Raw genomic sequence first — 15,982 nt, forward strand, 5'->3', positions numbered from 1 at the left:
TCCATCATAATAAATCCCCAGATCTACGTCCTTCTACAGAACCTAATAATTGTATGATACAATATTGTTCTGCTCCAGGAAGACATCCAGGCCTCTCTTGAACCCCTCGACTGAGTTCGCCATCACCACCTCCACCTTTTTGCTGACAGAAACAGCAGGCTGCCTAGCAACAGCATTCCTCATAGGAAGCATTAGATTAATCCATAGCCCAATATCTTTGGAGCCCCATTTTACCTCCGGGTGAACTGACAGTTTATGTCTAAATGCCTCATCATAACTGAGCCATGCGGAGCCACCGAAATTCCTATAAGCCTCCAGAATAATGTCGACGTGTTGAAAGAGACTACTACAAAGGTTAGGTGATTTCTCTCCCAACACGGCAGCATAGATGGCAAACGCCTGGACCCAGTTATTAAAGGACCTAATACTACGTTTAGGGTCATCGTGCTCAGATTTGTCATCTTTTTTCTCAGGCTTAGGGGGGTGATCCCTACCAGGTAGCAATGAAAACAGATCGACAAATTGATTATTCCAAATGAGCTCCTTCACAGACGGGCTCAGATGGAATCCCAGTGGGGAAAGCTCACAAGTTAAAGCCTCCTTGAACGGGTTCATAGGAGGCATGCTAAGGGCAGGAGCTTCTGAGCGAAAATTAGCAGGAGAAGCTGCTGCCCGAGATGAGCTATTAGCCTCGCTTAATGCTTCAGCTACTACGGACTTAATTAAGTCTCTTAACTGGTTCTGAGGGACAGACATGGGGATATTACAAGCCTCACCCCTCGCAGGTCGGTCGTCCGGTCTTCCTCCTTTTTCACAGCCCGCGTTCCAGCCCGCAGAGTGGGGCGAGCGCAGCTGCCTTGCGATTCTCGGATCATGGTCCTCCTCTTCGTCAGATGACAGGGGGGCGGAGCGGACCTTGAGCCCCGTGCAGCAGCCGCAGGAGCCGACCGAGCGCCAGCGGAGAGGGGCACCGCAGCGCTTTTACGGCCGGTGCCCTTTCTGGCTCTTCCGGCCGCTCCTGATGACGTGGACGGCTCACCCAGCTGATGGCCGCCGAAATCTCGCAGAGGGCTGCGAGACTTCGACGCGCAGCGGCGACGTGACTTCCGGCTTTCCTCTGACAGGCCGGGCCTGGACGCTGCAGGAGACGGAGCAGGGGAGGAAGCCGCCTTCTGTCTTCTGGTCCTCACTGGAGGGCTCACGGCGGCCGGAGTTCCCGTCTCAATCCCCGCAGCTGGCACCGCTGGTTCCGGAACAGGAGGAGGAGAGACGGCTTCGGAGGCTGCTAGTGGAGGTTTCATAGCTAAGCAGCTCCTCAGCCAATCCTCTCCGTCCTCCCCGCCGGCTCTTGATAGGAGTTCCTGAAGGAGCTTCTCCATCACTCGGTGAGGTCTCTTCTTTTCTTCAAGCGCCGGCGATCTGAGTATCCAACGCCGGCGCCCAGGCATGTATAACAACCAATTCTGCCCAGCAACTGATTGACAACCAATCAACTGTCAAAAATTTAGGCGGGCAAAAAGCCAGTCAAAACCAGATCTGACTGCTTTTACATACATTAACCATAAATAGCCTGACCTCAAATTGACCCCCAGTGAATATAATATTAATGAAGGTGCCAGGCCTATGTGGACATGGGACCCCCGCTATATTTCTGCTGTCTGAGCGGGGGGGCTTACATTATATAAATGATTGGTAAACCCGTCGACTAACCACTAGCCCTCCCGATGTGTGACCTCTTCTTTTTGTTAGTAGTTGTGTACATATGCCTTGATCAGTAACTTATCTTGTATGCTTCTCTGGTCTCAGATCTGATCCAGCTGAATCAAATGTACACAGCAGCACGCAAATTTATCAAATGGTGCAAATTGACCCATCTCACTAGTTTTGCCACTCTCTCATTTTGGATTTTTGCGAACTCTTTTCACAACAGTCATCCTCATATTGTTGTCATATCGCTGCCTGTACTACCACATTTGTATAAGGTTTGATGCTTGATCGACCGGCCTGTAAATGATTTTTTTTATGTCCGATAAAGGGTCGGGATGACCCACGTAACAAGGCCGTTCTTGCGGATGGATTGCTAAACTAAGCCTTTTTAGCTTCCATTGAACTATTGAAGTATATTCTTGTCACAGAAGGGACAGGTCACATTGACACCGTTTATACTTGGAGGCTTTTTTTATAGCCAGTATGCCAAATAGTTTTCCTTTCTGTCGTCACTTTACATTCAGTATTATTTGCTTTTACAATGAAAATGCCAATTTGTGTGTTTACTTTTACTGTTCTGCAATATATTCTGTAAACTCCCAATTACAGTAGGCTTTTAAGAGCCGATACTCCAGTAGTTTCATTTTTTGTACTGCCACAGCAGGTAAGGGTAGAGCTCCAGTGAAATGGGGATTTTACCTTTTGTACAGAGAATATTGCAGAATAGCACAGGTATTCCCTGATGCACACTGATCCGCCATAATAAAAGCAGCAATCATGTGTATTGTGCACTGTGGACTCCAGGCGTATGGGGAGTAAATTAGTTAATTTGGTATTGAGGTCAAAGTAGATGGTGAGTGATACTTGTCTTTAAAGGGAAGGTGCCACCAGTTTTCTTGTATTTTTTTTTTTTTTTTGTGACATTAAGCTTAAAATAGTAATTAAAATGTATTAGTGCAATGTTTGCACTGTTTGCAAACATTTCTATATGAAAAATATTATATATTTTTCTACAAATATACATATTTACCACTAGGGGGAGCATTTTCCGCTTTAGACCTCAAGCAGCTATAGTAAGATTTAGCAGCTTTACTCTTTGCTGGAAAATTGGGGCAGCAACTGCTGACATCACCATTTCCCTCCCCTTTTGGGTGGTCTGATATTCCTGGGCAGAATGAAGAGCAGCATCACAGGGTAGCACCATTTTGTGTGTGACCACCATGTGACCTGCCATCACCAGCAGTTACTGCATCAGAGGCACAGCTTGTTTACAGAGGAGCAGAACACAGTGGGCTCAGCAGCATTTTTTGTGAATAACATTCTTGCCATCCCCCTTCCCCCACCTTAATCCCTGTCCTGTCAGCTGCCCTGCTCTCTCTCTCCTGGTGTCACCTCCCTCTCTGCAGGCTGTGAGTGCAGCTTACCTGAGATCACAGGGACTGTGTGTGAGGGGGAGGCAGAGACAGCAGGAGAAGCACACAGGGCAGCGTGTGAGGAGCAGAGGATGTGCCTGCCTGGAGTACAGAGGAGCAGTGAGGGCTTCTTCTGTCCTGCGATAGAGAGTAAGTGGAGCTCGGCACATAGCACAGGGCTATAATAAAATGGCAGCTAGTCACACCTATAGCAGTGAGTTGTGCAGCCCACAGAGGCATGCCCAGCTCACTGCTAATGCTGCCTGCTGTAATGTTACAGATAGGGTCAGCGCAGGTCTATTATCTCCTATGTCCATGGGGTGCCGTAATCTGACACTGATAGTGCCCTGCTACTGCTGCAAAACCAAGATGTCAGCCCCCAGTGCATTCTTTAAACTCATATAACACATGAAATCTGTTTCACATGCATTTCAAACTTGCTTATAGCAGCATGTTATGCTACATTACAATGATTTATTAATGACCTACAAACGCGGTACCTTCCCTTTAAACACCGAGCTGAACAGGTGAGTCTGTTGTGTAGGTTTCCCTTGCACCATCAAGGCAAAAAGACCTCAGATCTCTGAACATGGTCTCTGACACCAAGACATGGGTCTTTAGACCTATTTTTAAGCACATTGCTCAGTAGGATTGGGATATGAGGAATTTTAGGTATGGGGCATTATCCTGATAAATGAGACTATTGTGATAAGTTTCCAGCAGTTGCGGCTTTAATTCTCCTCATCTTGACATGCTTAACATGTCAATCTCCGCAAGGAGAAATGATACTTCTTGGCTATCAGACGCCTCTTACTCAGCCGAACCAGATCTCACACTTTGTACTGACGAGGGGTAGTACCCCAAAACAGTGTCTGCAAATTGAGATTCTGGTTTGGCTTTTATCCTAAGTCATGTGACAAGGCTCGTTAAAGGGTCGACACATTGACTGTTAGGATTGCTACTTCCAATAGGTGGCACTAGGGTTCTAGTCCTCTTCCTCTCTGAAGAGACAATCAGCAATGCTTTAGACGCGTGTCAGGGTCACCTCTACATGAACGCCAGGGCCTATGCCTTTACTGGCTAGCCTTTTTTCCATAGTGTATCTTGGTACCATGTCTTCCCTAGATGAGTAAGTGATTCATCAGACCGGACCACCTTCTTTTATTGCTTATGTTTTAATGCTCAAAAACCCATTGTAGACACTTTCAGTAGTGGACGAGGGGCAGCATTGGCACTGTGGGACTGTGCAGTAATCTAAAACGCTTTGTGTGCTGACCATTTGCTATCATAGCAAGCACTAAAAGCAACATGACGTCAGGTTCATGATTTCAGCCAGGTATGTTTAACTCTGAAACGGTGCAGCATTTCTGAGAAAGACATAGTTTAATAGCCCAGGATCAAGGCAAATGGGAAACTAGTTAGACAGGCTGGTCCCCGGCAGCTTCTCTCTGTCCGTTGCCCTGGAGTGATATGTAGGAAGGTCAGGCAGAATGTTTCAGCAGTCAGGTTCCCTTTAAACTTTTTCAGCACTGTGTGTAACAATAGGTCTTCTGTGGCATCTTACCACATGGCTCATAGTGCCCATGAACCCGTTGCCCTTGCTTAAAAGGGGTTGTCTGGTGCAAATCCATAGGTCTGCAGTCACTCTGTGTGACCAGACTTCTGAATCCCCCCAGTTCATTCACTGTGCACTGCAGAGAGTCGCTGGTTTCTGACCCAGGTATGAGTTATACATATTCCTGGCCAGTGGGTGCGGCCTCACTTCCATGCACTTGTATGGAGCAAGGAGGCTGCGCCCTCTAGTTGGCCACGCCCACTGGACGACCACGTCACTAGGCAGGAATGTAAGGAGCAAGGACGTGCCCATTAGACGGTCTCTGTTCAGGAGTATTATAACTCATACATACATTCCGGTCCTGGGTCAGAAACCGGCAAATACCCACAGTGCACAGTGCGTGCACTGCGGGGATCAATAAGTCTGCAGTCACACAGAGTGACTACAGACTTAATGATTTGGACCGGACAACACCTTTAACGGAAATCTCTGTAGGATCAGCCCTCCTAAGAAAAATATGGATTTTTTTCAGCTTCCTATGAAATACATGCTAATGTAGATGGCGTAGGAGGGTTCATCCTACAGATTGATTTCCTTGAAACTAGTTTTGGTAAGTAACCACTATAACCCCTTAGTGACCGGGCCAAATTTTTTAAATCTGAACAGTGTCCCTTTATGTAATAACTCTGGAATACTTCAACAATTCCCAATGATTTTGAGACTGTTTGTTCGTGCCACATTGTAATTTATGATAATGGTAAACTTAGGTCGATATGTTTTGGGTTTATTTATAAAAAAAGATCAGAACTTTGACAAAAATGTGTAAAAAAAAAAAACTAGCAATTTTCAAACTTTGATTATCCCTATAATCCAGATAAACATTAATAAATAACATTTCCATCATGTTTGCTTTATATCAGTAAAATGTTTTATTTTGTTAGCATTTTAGGAGGTTTAAAATTGTAGCGGTAATTTTTCGTTTTTTTTTCAATGAAATTTACAAAATTTAGATTTTTGAAGTACCTATCCAGGTTTGAAGTGACTTTAGGGGTCCTATATATTGGGGAACCCCCCCAAAGTGATACCATTTTAAAAACAGCACCCCCTGACATATTGAAAACCTCTGTCAGCTAGTTTATTAACCCTTCAGGTGCTGTTCAAGAAGGAATGCAAAGTGACATGACAGGAATTAAAAAGTGTATTTTTACCACTGAAACGTCGGTAACTTCTGAACAGGTCGCTGTAGCCGGCAGAGTTTAAGGGTATGTGCACACGTAGAAAGGTCCACTGCGGATTTTTCCGCAGCGGATTTGATAAATCCGCAGGGCAAAAACAGTGCGTTTTTCCTGCAGATTTATCGCGGATTTACTGCAGATTTACCGCGGTTTTTGTGCGGTTTCTACTGTGGTTTTACACCTTATCGTAATCTTATTTGGGTACCATTGAAACAAAATAATTAGTGTTAGGGCTCACTCACATTGTGGTATAATACGGACGACAGCAATGTGAGAAAATCTTGCATTGTACTCTGAGCAATGTTAATCAATAAAGCAGAGCAAATCGCAGTTTGCTCCCATTGACAGTGTATCTCGCGCCCATTCAAGTCATTCGAGTGCGGTCAGATATACTCTGAGACAGGCAATGGAGAAGATGGAGGGATAATCTGTCCTTCTCCTCACCTGTGCTGGGATTCTCGCATGCCAGAGGATCGGAGCACAGAGCGCTGACACTCTGCTCCTGCTCGCAGCAGAGTTTGGACCGAGTGTCATTAGCTTATCACATTTGATGCTCTCACATTGGATACTATACACTAATGTGATCCATTAGCTTCAAGGAACCTGACATGTAAAATAATTCTATTAACCTGCAGATAAGGGGTTAATCTATAAGTTAATAGCGTGCTGATCAGGGATGAGTGAACGTACTTGGATAATGTATCATCCGACATCTACGGCGCTATCTGAGCATCTTGAGCGTGCTCGGATAATATATTCAAGACCCTGCGGCTGCATGTTTTGGGGCGGGAGACAGACGCAACTCACGTAGGGATTGCCATTTAGTGCTAACACCTAGTGGCCTCAGCTTTGAGAGCCTCACTACCAGGAAGAAATTAACCCCACCCCCACCCTCCAGCAGGGTTCGGCTTTGAGTCACAAGTGTGGGGCCGCCATGGTTTCAGTCACCGCTCAGTGTATAGAGTGACCGCTGTAACCACGCTCATGCCGCTGGCTGTCAGTCAGTGCTGGGGATGCGGTTACAGCCTATATCTGCAGTGACTGATGACTCATAGAGAGAAAATTGACCTCATGTTTCTACATAGAGCTTAGAAGGATTCAGCTTGTCAAGTTTTTAACCCATTTCTGACCTCGGGCGGGATAGTACGTCCAAGGTCCGATCCCTTGCTTTGATGTGGGCCCCGGCGGTGAGCCCGCATCAAAGCCGGGACAAGTCAGCTGTTTTGTACAGCTGACATGTGCCCGCAATAGCAGCGGGTGGAATCGCGATCCACCCGCCGCTATTAACTAGTTAAATGCCGCTGTCAAATGCTGACGGCGGCATTTAACTAGCGCTTCCGGCCATGGGTCCGGAAATGAGCACATTTGACGGGGTCAGCGATGCGTCAGCATAACAACCAGAGGTCTTCTTGAGACCTCTATGGTTGTTCATGCCGGATTGCTATGAGCGCCACCCTGTCGTCGACGCTCATAGCAAGCCTGTAATTTTACATAGGAGCGATCTGAGCTTCGCTCCTATGTAGCAGAGGCGATCGAGTTGTCAGCTTCTAGCCTCCTATGGAGGCTATTGAAGCATGGCAAAAGTAAAAAAAAATTTTAAAAAAATATGAAAAAATATATAAGTTTAAATCACCCCCCTTTTGCCCCATTCAAAATAAAACAATTAAAAAAAATCAAACCTACAGATATTTGGTATTGCCGTGTTCAGAATCGCCTAATCTATCAATAAAAAAAAGGATTATCCTGATCGCAAAACTGCATAGCGAGAAAAAAATTTGAAACGCAAGAATGACTTTTTTTTGGTTGCCGCAACATAGCATTAAAATGCAGTAATGGGCGATCCAAAGACTATATCTGCACAAATGTGGTATCTTTAAAAACGTCAGCTTGGCATGGAAAAAAAATCCTCACCTGACCCAAGATCACAAAAAATTGAAACACTACGGGTCTCGGAAAATGGCGCAATTTTTATTTATTTTTTTTAGCAAAGTTTGGAATTTTTTTTTACCACTGAGATAAAAAAAATAACCTAGATTTGTTTGGTGTCTGTGAACTCTTAATGACCTGGAAAATCATATCGGTAAGGCTACTTTCACACTAGCGTCGTGCACTGCACGTCGCAATGCGTCGTTTAGGAGAAAAAACGCATCCTGCAAAATTGCTTGCAGGATGAGTTTTTTCTCCATTGACTAACATTAGCGACGCATTGCGACACTTTGCAACACGTCGCAACGTCATGTCAGACCGCGCATGCGCGGCCAGAACTCCGCCCCCACCTCCCCGCAACACACAGTGGGGCAGCGGATGTGCTGGAAAAATGCATCCGCTGCCCCCGTTGTGCGGCGCTTGCACAGTATGCGTCGGGCCGACGCAGCGCAACGGCCCCGTACCGATGCTAGTGTGAAAATAGCCTTAGTCAGTTTTAGCATTTAGTGAATCTAGCAAAAAAGCCAAACAAAAAACAAGTGTAGGATTGCACTTTTTTTTGCAATTTCACCGCACTTGGAATTTCTTTCCCGTTTTCTAGTACACGACATGCTAAAACCAATGATGTTGTTCAAAAGTACAACTTGTCCTGCAAAAAATAAGCCCTCACATGGCCATATTGACGGAAAAATAAAAAGTTATGGCTCTGGGAAGTAGGGGAGCTAAAAACAAACGTGATGTCATAGACCTAATAGAAAAGAGCTGGGTGGAAAGGCAAAATGAGCAATTGTAAGCACACAGTGCTGTATAATAGGATGACCGCAATATATTAACCCCTTAATCCCATTTGACGTACTATCCCTGTCATGATCCCAATGGCAGGGGATCACAAAAGGACAAGCACAAAAAACAAAACAAGCTCTAGGGTGATGGAAACTGAGCTGACCGCGATCCTGAACCTAACACACAACTAGCTGTAGCCGGGGAACGTGCCTACGATGATTCCTAGACGTCTCGCACCAGCCGAAGGACTAGCTTCCCCTATTAGAAAAAACACAGACCTCTCTTGCCTCCAGAGAAACACCCCACAGAAATAGCAGCCCCCCACATGTAATGACGGTGAAATGAGAGGAAAGTACATACGTAGTTATGAAAACAGATTCAGCAAAATGAGGCCCGCTAAAGCTAGATAGCAGAGGATACAAAAGTGAACTGCGCGGTCAGCGAAAAACCCTACAAAAAACCATCCTGAAATTACTTGAACTCATGTGCCAACTCATGGAACATGAGGAGTAATTTCAGCCCACTAGAGCAACCAGCAAAAAGGAATCACATATCTGTAAGCTGGACTAAGACAAAAATTAAGCAAAACGTGGAACAGGAAAATCAAAAACTTAACTTGTCCTGAAGATTACAGAAGCGGGAAGCAGAGGTAACAGGACACACTGATTACATTGATAGCCGGCGAGGAAATGACAAGAAAGCCAGGTTAAATAGGAAACTCCCATATCCTGATAGAACAGGTGGACACCAGAGACCGCAGAAAACACAAGTCACCCAGTACCATCTGTAACCACCAGAGGGAGCCCAAAAACAGAATCCACAACATATCCCGTCAAGGTGACCTGGGACTTAATTCCCAGGGACAGGATAGTGCATCATAGCGATCGGCCGCGCTCGCCGGGGGAGTGCAGCCGATCGTGGCCGGGTGTCATCTGACTATCGCAACTGACACCGGGAACTTTGTGCCAGGAGCAGTCACGGACCGCCCCCGGCACATTGACCCTCAGCACACTGCGATCAAACATGATCGCAGTGTTCCGGCGGTATAGGGAAGCATCGCGCAGGGAAGGGGGCTCCCTGCATGCTTCCCTGAGACCCTCGCAGCAAGGCGATGTGATCGCCTTGCTCAGAGGGTCTTCTACCTTCTTCTCCCTGCAGGCCCCGGATCCAAAATGGCCGCGGGGCTGCATCCGGGTCCTGCAGGGAGGTGGCTTACCAAGCGCCTGCTCAGAGCAGGCGCTGGTAACCCAGGAGCCCTGCATGTCAGATCGCTGATCTGACACAGTGCTCTGCAAAGTGTCAGATCAGCGATCTGACCTTATAACATGATGCCCACCCCTGGGCCAATGTTATAAAGTAAAAAAATATATATTTAGTTGTGTAAAAAAAAAAAAAAATTCCTAAATAAAGGGAAAAAAAATAAATAAATATATATATATATATATATTTATTATTCCCATAAATACATTTCTTTATCTAAATAAGTACACATTTACTATCGCCGCGTCCGTAAAGACCCGACCTATGAAACTGTCCCACTAGTTAACCCCTTCAGTGAACACCGTAAAAAAAGGCAAAAAACTACGCTTTATTATCATACCGCCGAACAAAAAGTGGAATAGCACGCGATCAAAAAGACGGATGTATATAACCATGGTACCGCTGAAAACATCATCTTGTCCTGCAAAGAACGAGCTGCCATACAGTGTCATCAGCGAAAAAATAAAAAAAGTTATAGTCCTCAGAATAATGCGATGCAAAAATAATTTTTTCTATAGAATAGTTATCGTATAAAAGCGCCAAAACCTAAAAAATAATATAAATGAGGTATCGCTGTAATCATACTGACCCGAAGAATAAAACTGCTTTATCCATTTTACCAAACCCGGAACGGTATAAACGTCCCCCCCTCAAGAGAAATTCATGAATAGCTGGTTTTTGGTCATACTGCCCCACAGAAATCGGAATAAAAAGCGATCAAAAATGTCACGTGGTCGAAAACGTTACCAATAAAAACGTCAACTCGTCCCGCAAAAAACAAGACCTCACATGACTCTGGGGACCCAAATATGGAAAAATTATAGCTCTCAAAATGTTGTAACGCAAAAAAAATATTTTTTGCAATAAAAAGCGTCTTTTAGTGTGTGACGGCTGCCAGTCATAAAAAAAATCCGCTAAAAAACCCACTATAAAAGTAAATCAAACCCCCCTTCATCACCCCCTTACTTGGAAATACATTTTTAATTTTTTTATTTTTCTATTTTCCCATTAGGGTTAGGGTTGGGGCTAGGGTTAGGATTTGGATTACATTTACGGTTGGGATTAGGGTTAGGGGTGTGTCAGGGTTAGGGGTGTGGTTAGAGTTATGGTTGGGATTAGTGTTAGGGGTGTGTTTGGATTAGGGTTTCAGTTAGAATTGGGGGTTTCCACTGCTTAGGCACATCAGGGCTCTCCAAACGCGACATGGCGTCTGATCTCAATTCCAGCCAATTCTGTGTTGAAAAAGCAAAACAGTGCTCCTTCCCTTCCGAGCTCCCCCGTGCGCCCAAACAGGGGTTTACCCCAACATATGGGGTATCAGCGTACTCAGGACAAATAGGACAACAACTTCTGGGGTCCAATTTCTCTTGTTACCCTTGGGAATATAAACATTTGGGGGCTAAAAACCATTTTTGTAGGAAAAAAATGATTTTTTTATTTTCACGGCTCTGCATTAATAACTGTAGTGAAATACTTGGGTGTTCAAAGTTCTCACAACACATCTAGATAAGTTCCTTGGGTGGGTCTAGGTTCCAATATGGGGTCACTTGTGGGGGTTTCTACTGTTTAGGTACATCAGGGGCTCTGCAAATGCAACTTGACACCTGCAGACCAATCCATCTAAGCCTGCATTCCAAATGGCACTCCTTCCCTTCCGAGCTCTGCCATGCGCCCAAACGGTGGTTCCCCCCCACATATCAGCGTACTCAGGACAAATTGGACAAAAACTTCTGGTGTCCAATTTCTCTTGTTACCCTTGGGAAAATGCAAAACTGGGGGCTAAAAAATAATTTTTGTGGAAATTTTTATTTTTTATTTTTACGCCTCTGCGTTATAAACTGTAGTGAAACACTTGGGGGTTCAAAGCTCTCACCGCACATCTAGATAAGTTCCTTAGGGGGTCTACTTTCCAAAATGGTGTCACTTGTTGGGGGGTTTCAATGTTTAGGCACATCAGTGGCTCTCCAAACGCAACATGGTGTCCCATCTCAATTCCAGTCAATTTTGCATTGAATAGTCAAATGGCGCTCCTTCCCTTCCGAGCTCTGCCATGCGCCCAAACAGTGGTTTACCCCCACTTATGGGGTATTGCTGTACTCAGTACAAATTGTACAACAACTTTTGGGGTCCATTTTCTCCTGTTACCCTTGGTAAAATAAAACATTGGAGTTGAAGTAATTTTTTTGTGAAAAAAAAGTTAAATGTTAGTTTTTTTAAACATTTCAAAAATTCCTGTGAAACACCTGAAGGATTAATAAACTTCTTGAATGTGGTTTTGAGCACCTTGAGGGGTGCAGTTTTTAGAATGGTGTCACACTTGGTTATTTTCTATCATATAGACCCAAATGTGATGTGGTCCCTAAAGAAAAAAGTGTTTTAACCCTTATAACTCCCTAACAAAAAAACATTTTGGTTCCAAAATTGTGCTGATGTAAAGTAGACATGTGGGAAATGTTACTTAAGTATTTTGTGTGACATATCTCTGTGATTTATTTGCATAAAAATTCAAAGTTGGAAAATTGTGAAATTTTCAAAGTTTTCGCCAAATTTCCATTTTTTTCACAAATAAACACAGTTAATATCAAAGAAATGTTACCACTTTCATGAAGCCCAATATGTCACGAGAAAACAATGTCAGAATAACCGGGATCCATTGAAGCGTTCCAGAGTTATAACCTCATAAAGGGACAGTGGTCAGAATTGTAAAAATTGGCCCGGTCATTAACGTGCAAACCACCCTTGGGGCTTAAGGGGTTAAAAGGATTTTAAAAAATGGCATTATTTTACATGATAGGTTCCCTTTAAGATGTAAAAAATGTTTTTCATCATAAGATGGGGTTGTATATCACTAGGATATGCCATTACTTTATACATTAGGCTAAAGGTACTGTCACACTAGACGATATCGCTAGCGATCCGTGACGTTGCAGCGTCCTCGCTAGCGATATCGTCCAGTGTGACAGGCAGCAGCGATCAGGCCCCTGCTGGGAGATCGCTGGTCGGGGAAGAAAGTCCAGAACTTTATTTCGTCGCTGGACTCCCCGTAGACATCGCTGAATCGGCGTGTGTGACACCGATTCAGCGATGTCTTTGCTGGTAACCAGGGTAAACATCGGGTAACTAAGCGCAGGGCCGCGCTTAGTAACCCGATGTTTACCCTGGTTACCATCCTAAAAGTAAAAAAACAAACACTACATACTTACCTACCGCTGTCTGTCCTCCAGCGCTGTGCTCTGCACTCCTCCTGCTCTGGCTGTGAGCGTCGGTCAGCCGGAAAGCAGAGCGGTGACGTCACCGCTCTGCTTTCTGGCTGCCCGGCGCTCACAGCCAGACCAGAGAAGCAGAGCGCCGAGGACAGACGGCTGTAGGTAAGTATGTAGCGTTTGTTTTTTTACTTTTTAGGATGGTAACCAGGGTAAACATCGGGTTACTAAGCGCGGCCCTGCGCTTAGTTACCCGATGTTTACCCTGGTTACCGGGGACCTCGGGATCGTTGGTCGCTGGAGAGCTGTCTGTGTGACAGCTCTCCAGCGACCAAACAGCGACGCTGCAGCGATCCGGATCGTTGTCGGTATCGCTGCAGCGTCGCTATGTGTGACGGTACCTTAACGTTCGCCAATATCAGCGGGATAGGTCAGCTGTCTAATGTGTATGGGCCTCCTGCCTTCCCTCAGAGATGGTGTCCTGTGAGGTAAAGATGCAGCATGGTGGCTTACAATGGCCGTTCCCTTTTCTCCTCTGGGAGATGTTCTTGTGTATGGAAATGTCTTGGGGAGATGGCTGTGGAACAGAAGTCATGTTCTGTTTGGGGGTGTTGCGCTGCATCTCCTTAGTTTTCCCTGAATAGCGGGGCTCCCGGCCTCTCGTCTGTTGGTGTCTGCACTGCAGCCATTTTCCCTTGTATGAGGCTGCACTGCTGTTCCTGCGCAGGAACAAAAGCTAAACGGGACCCAACACATCTGCTCAACAGACCCTTCATTCTACTGCCTACAGCCTACAAATAATGGCATGTGTTGGTGATATTCCGTCACGTAATGAGATGGTGAAAACCCGGCTAACATCCTGCTCAGTCATAACATGGGCACTGGACCTTCCTGATTCTCACAAGGTTTCATATTCAAATTTCTGTGTCGTTCTTTCTTGTCGTCTTTTGGAGAAAACGAATGATCTGGTTTGTCCAGGTCTATATCCTGGTACAGCCCTGCGCACACAATGCACGATACCTGAAGTCTTTCGTGTGCTTCTCTGTTCCTTCCATGTTCTGTGGTAGGTCTCATCCTGTACTCTGGATCCCTAGGTTTGTGGCATAGACAATAGTAGATTATACTAGTGTTGGTGATTCATTGATTGGGCACTGTGACCTGCGCTAGAGAACCGCCAGCACGAAAGCTGCTCTGTGTACTCATATCTGAAGCTAAACGCGCTGTGGATTTTCCTTAAAGGGGTAGTCCCATCTCCAGGATCCTGTCCCAATATGTAATGGTGGTAATATTATTGGCAAATAAACCCCCAGGTAGCAAATCAGAAAAACTGTTCTTCTTTTCTATGTTGCTTACCTCATGAGCAGGCATTGCAGGAGCTCACACCTGCGCATAATCATTCCCATTCTCATCCAGGACATATAGTGAGTTAGATGTTGGTGATCGTAACCATGCATACCTAATGTCAGCCAGATTCCACCCATAATGTGTATATCGGTGACCTAATGGCAGCCAGACTCTGCCCATAATGTGTATATCGGTGACCTAATGGCAGCCAGACTCTGCCCATAATGTGTATATCAGTGACCTAATGGCAGCCAGACTCTGCCCATAATGTGTATATCGGTGACCTAATGGCAGCCAGACTCTGCCCATAATGTGTATATCAGTGACCTAATGCAGCCAGACTCCGCCCATAATGTGTATATCGGTGACCTAATGCAGCCAGACTCCGCCCATAATGTGTATATCGGTGACCTAATGTCAGCCAGATTCCACCCATAATGTGTATATCGGTGACCTAATGGCAGCCAGACTCTGCCCATAATGTGTATATCGGTGACCTAATGGCAGCCAGACTCTGCCCATAATGTGTATATCAGTGACCTAATGGCAGCCAGACTCTGCCCATAATATATATATCGGTGACCTAATGCAGCCAGACTCCGCCCATAATGTGTATATCGGTGACCTAATGCAGCCAGACTCCGCCCATAATGTGTATATCGGTGACCTAATGCAGCCAGACTCCGCCCATAATGTGTATATCGGTGACCTAATGCAGCCAGACTCTGCCCATACTGTGTATATCGGTGACCTAATGCAGCCAGACTCTGCCCATAATGTGTATATCGGTGACCTAATGCAGCCAGACTCTGCCCATAATGTATATCGGTGACCTAATGCAGCCAGACTCCGCCCATAATGTATATCGGTGACCTAATGCAGCCAGACTCCGCCCATAATGTGTATATCGGTGACCTAATGCAGCCAGACTCCGCCCATAATGTGTATATCGGTGACCTAATGCAGCCAGACTCTGCCCATAATGTGTATATCGGTGACCTAATGCAGCCATACTCCGCCAATAATGTGTATATCGGTGACCTAATGGCAGCCAGACTCCGCCAATAATGTGTATATCGGTGACCTAATGCAGCCATACTCCGCCCATAATGTGTATCAGTGACCTAATGGCAGCTAGACTCTGCCCATAATGTGTATATAGGTGACCTAATGGCAGCCAGACTCCGCCAATAATGTGTATATAGGTTACAGTGTAACCTTAAGTTAATGAACCTTCAGTGATACCATGTCCTGTTGGGAAACCTAAGTAATTGAATCTGGGAGAGGCAACATCAAGGCGAGGCCTAAAAAGGGAATGCAGGTGATGTGCCACAGACAGGCCCGATTCATCAAAGATTTTATAGCAGAAAAGTTGTCGTTTTCTCACGTTTCGATTTTGGGGTGGACAGAGGCGGGATGCCACAGCTTGTCTAATTCATGAGTAAGAGACGTGTCTTATTGAATCTGGAGCATCTGACTCCAACATGACCCCTCATCAAGAACAGGCATGAAAAACGCTGGTCCTGATGAATCCGGGTCTTGGCCTCTACTTATCGT

The 15,982-nt window shown here is 45.4% G+C and overlaps 1 protein-coding gene across 1 annotated transcript in view; it reads left to right on the forward strand.

Moving 5' to 3' along the window:
* The window catches only part of SPATS2 (spermatogenesis associated serine rich 2), a 128,594-nt gene that overhangs the window by 83,039 nt on the left and 29,573 nt on the right, over positions 1-15,982 (forward strand). The window lies entirely within an intron of this gene.

This window comes from Ranitomeya imitator, chromosome 3, assembly GCF_032444005.1.
Source record: "Ranitomeya imitator isolate aRanImi1 chromosome 3, aRanImi1.pri, whole genome shotgun sequence".
NCBI classification, from domain to species: domain Eukaryota; kingdom Metazoa; phylum Chordata; class Amphibia; order Anura; family Dendrobatidae; genus Ranitomeya; species Ranitomeya imitator.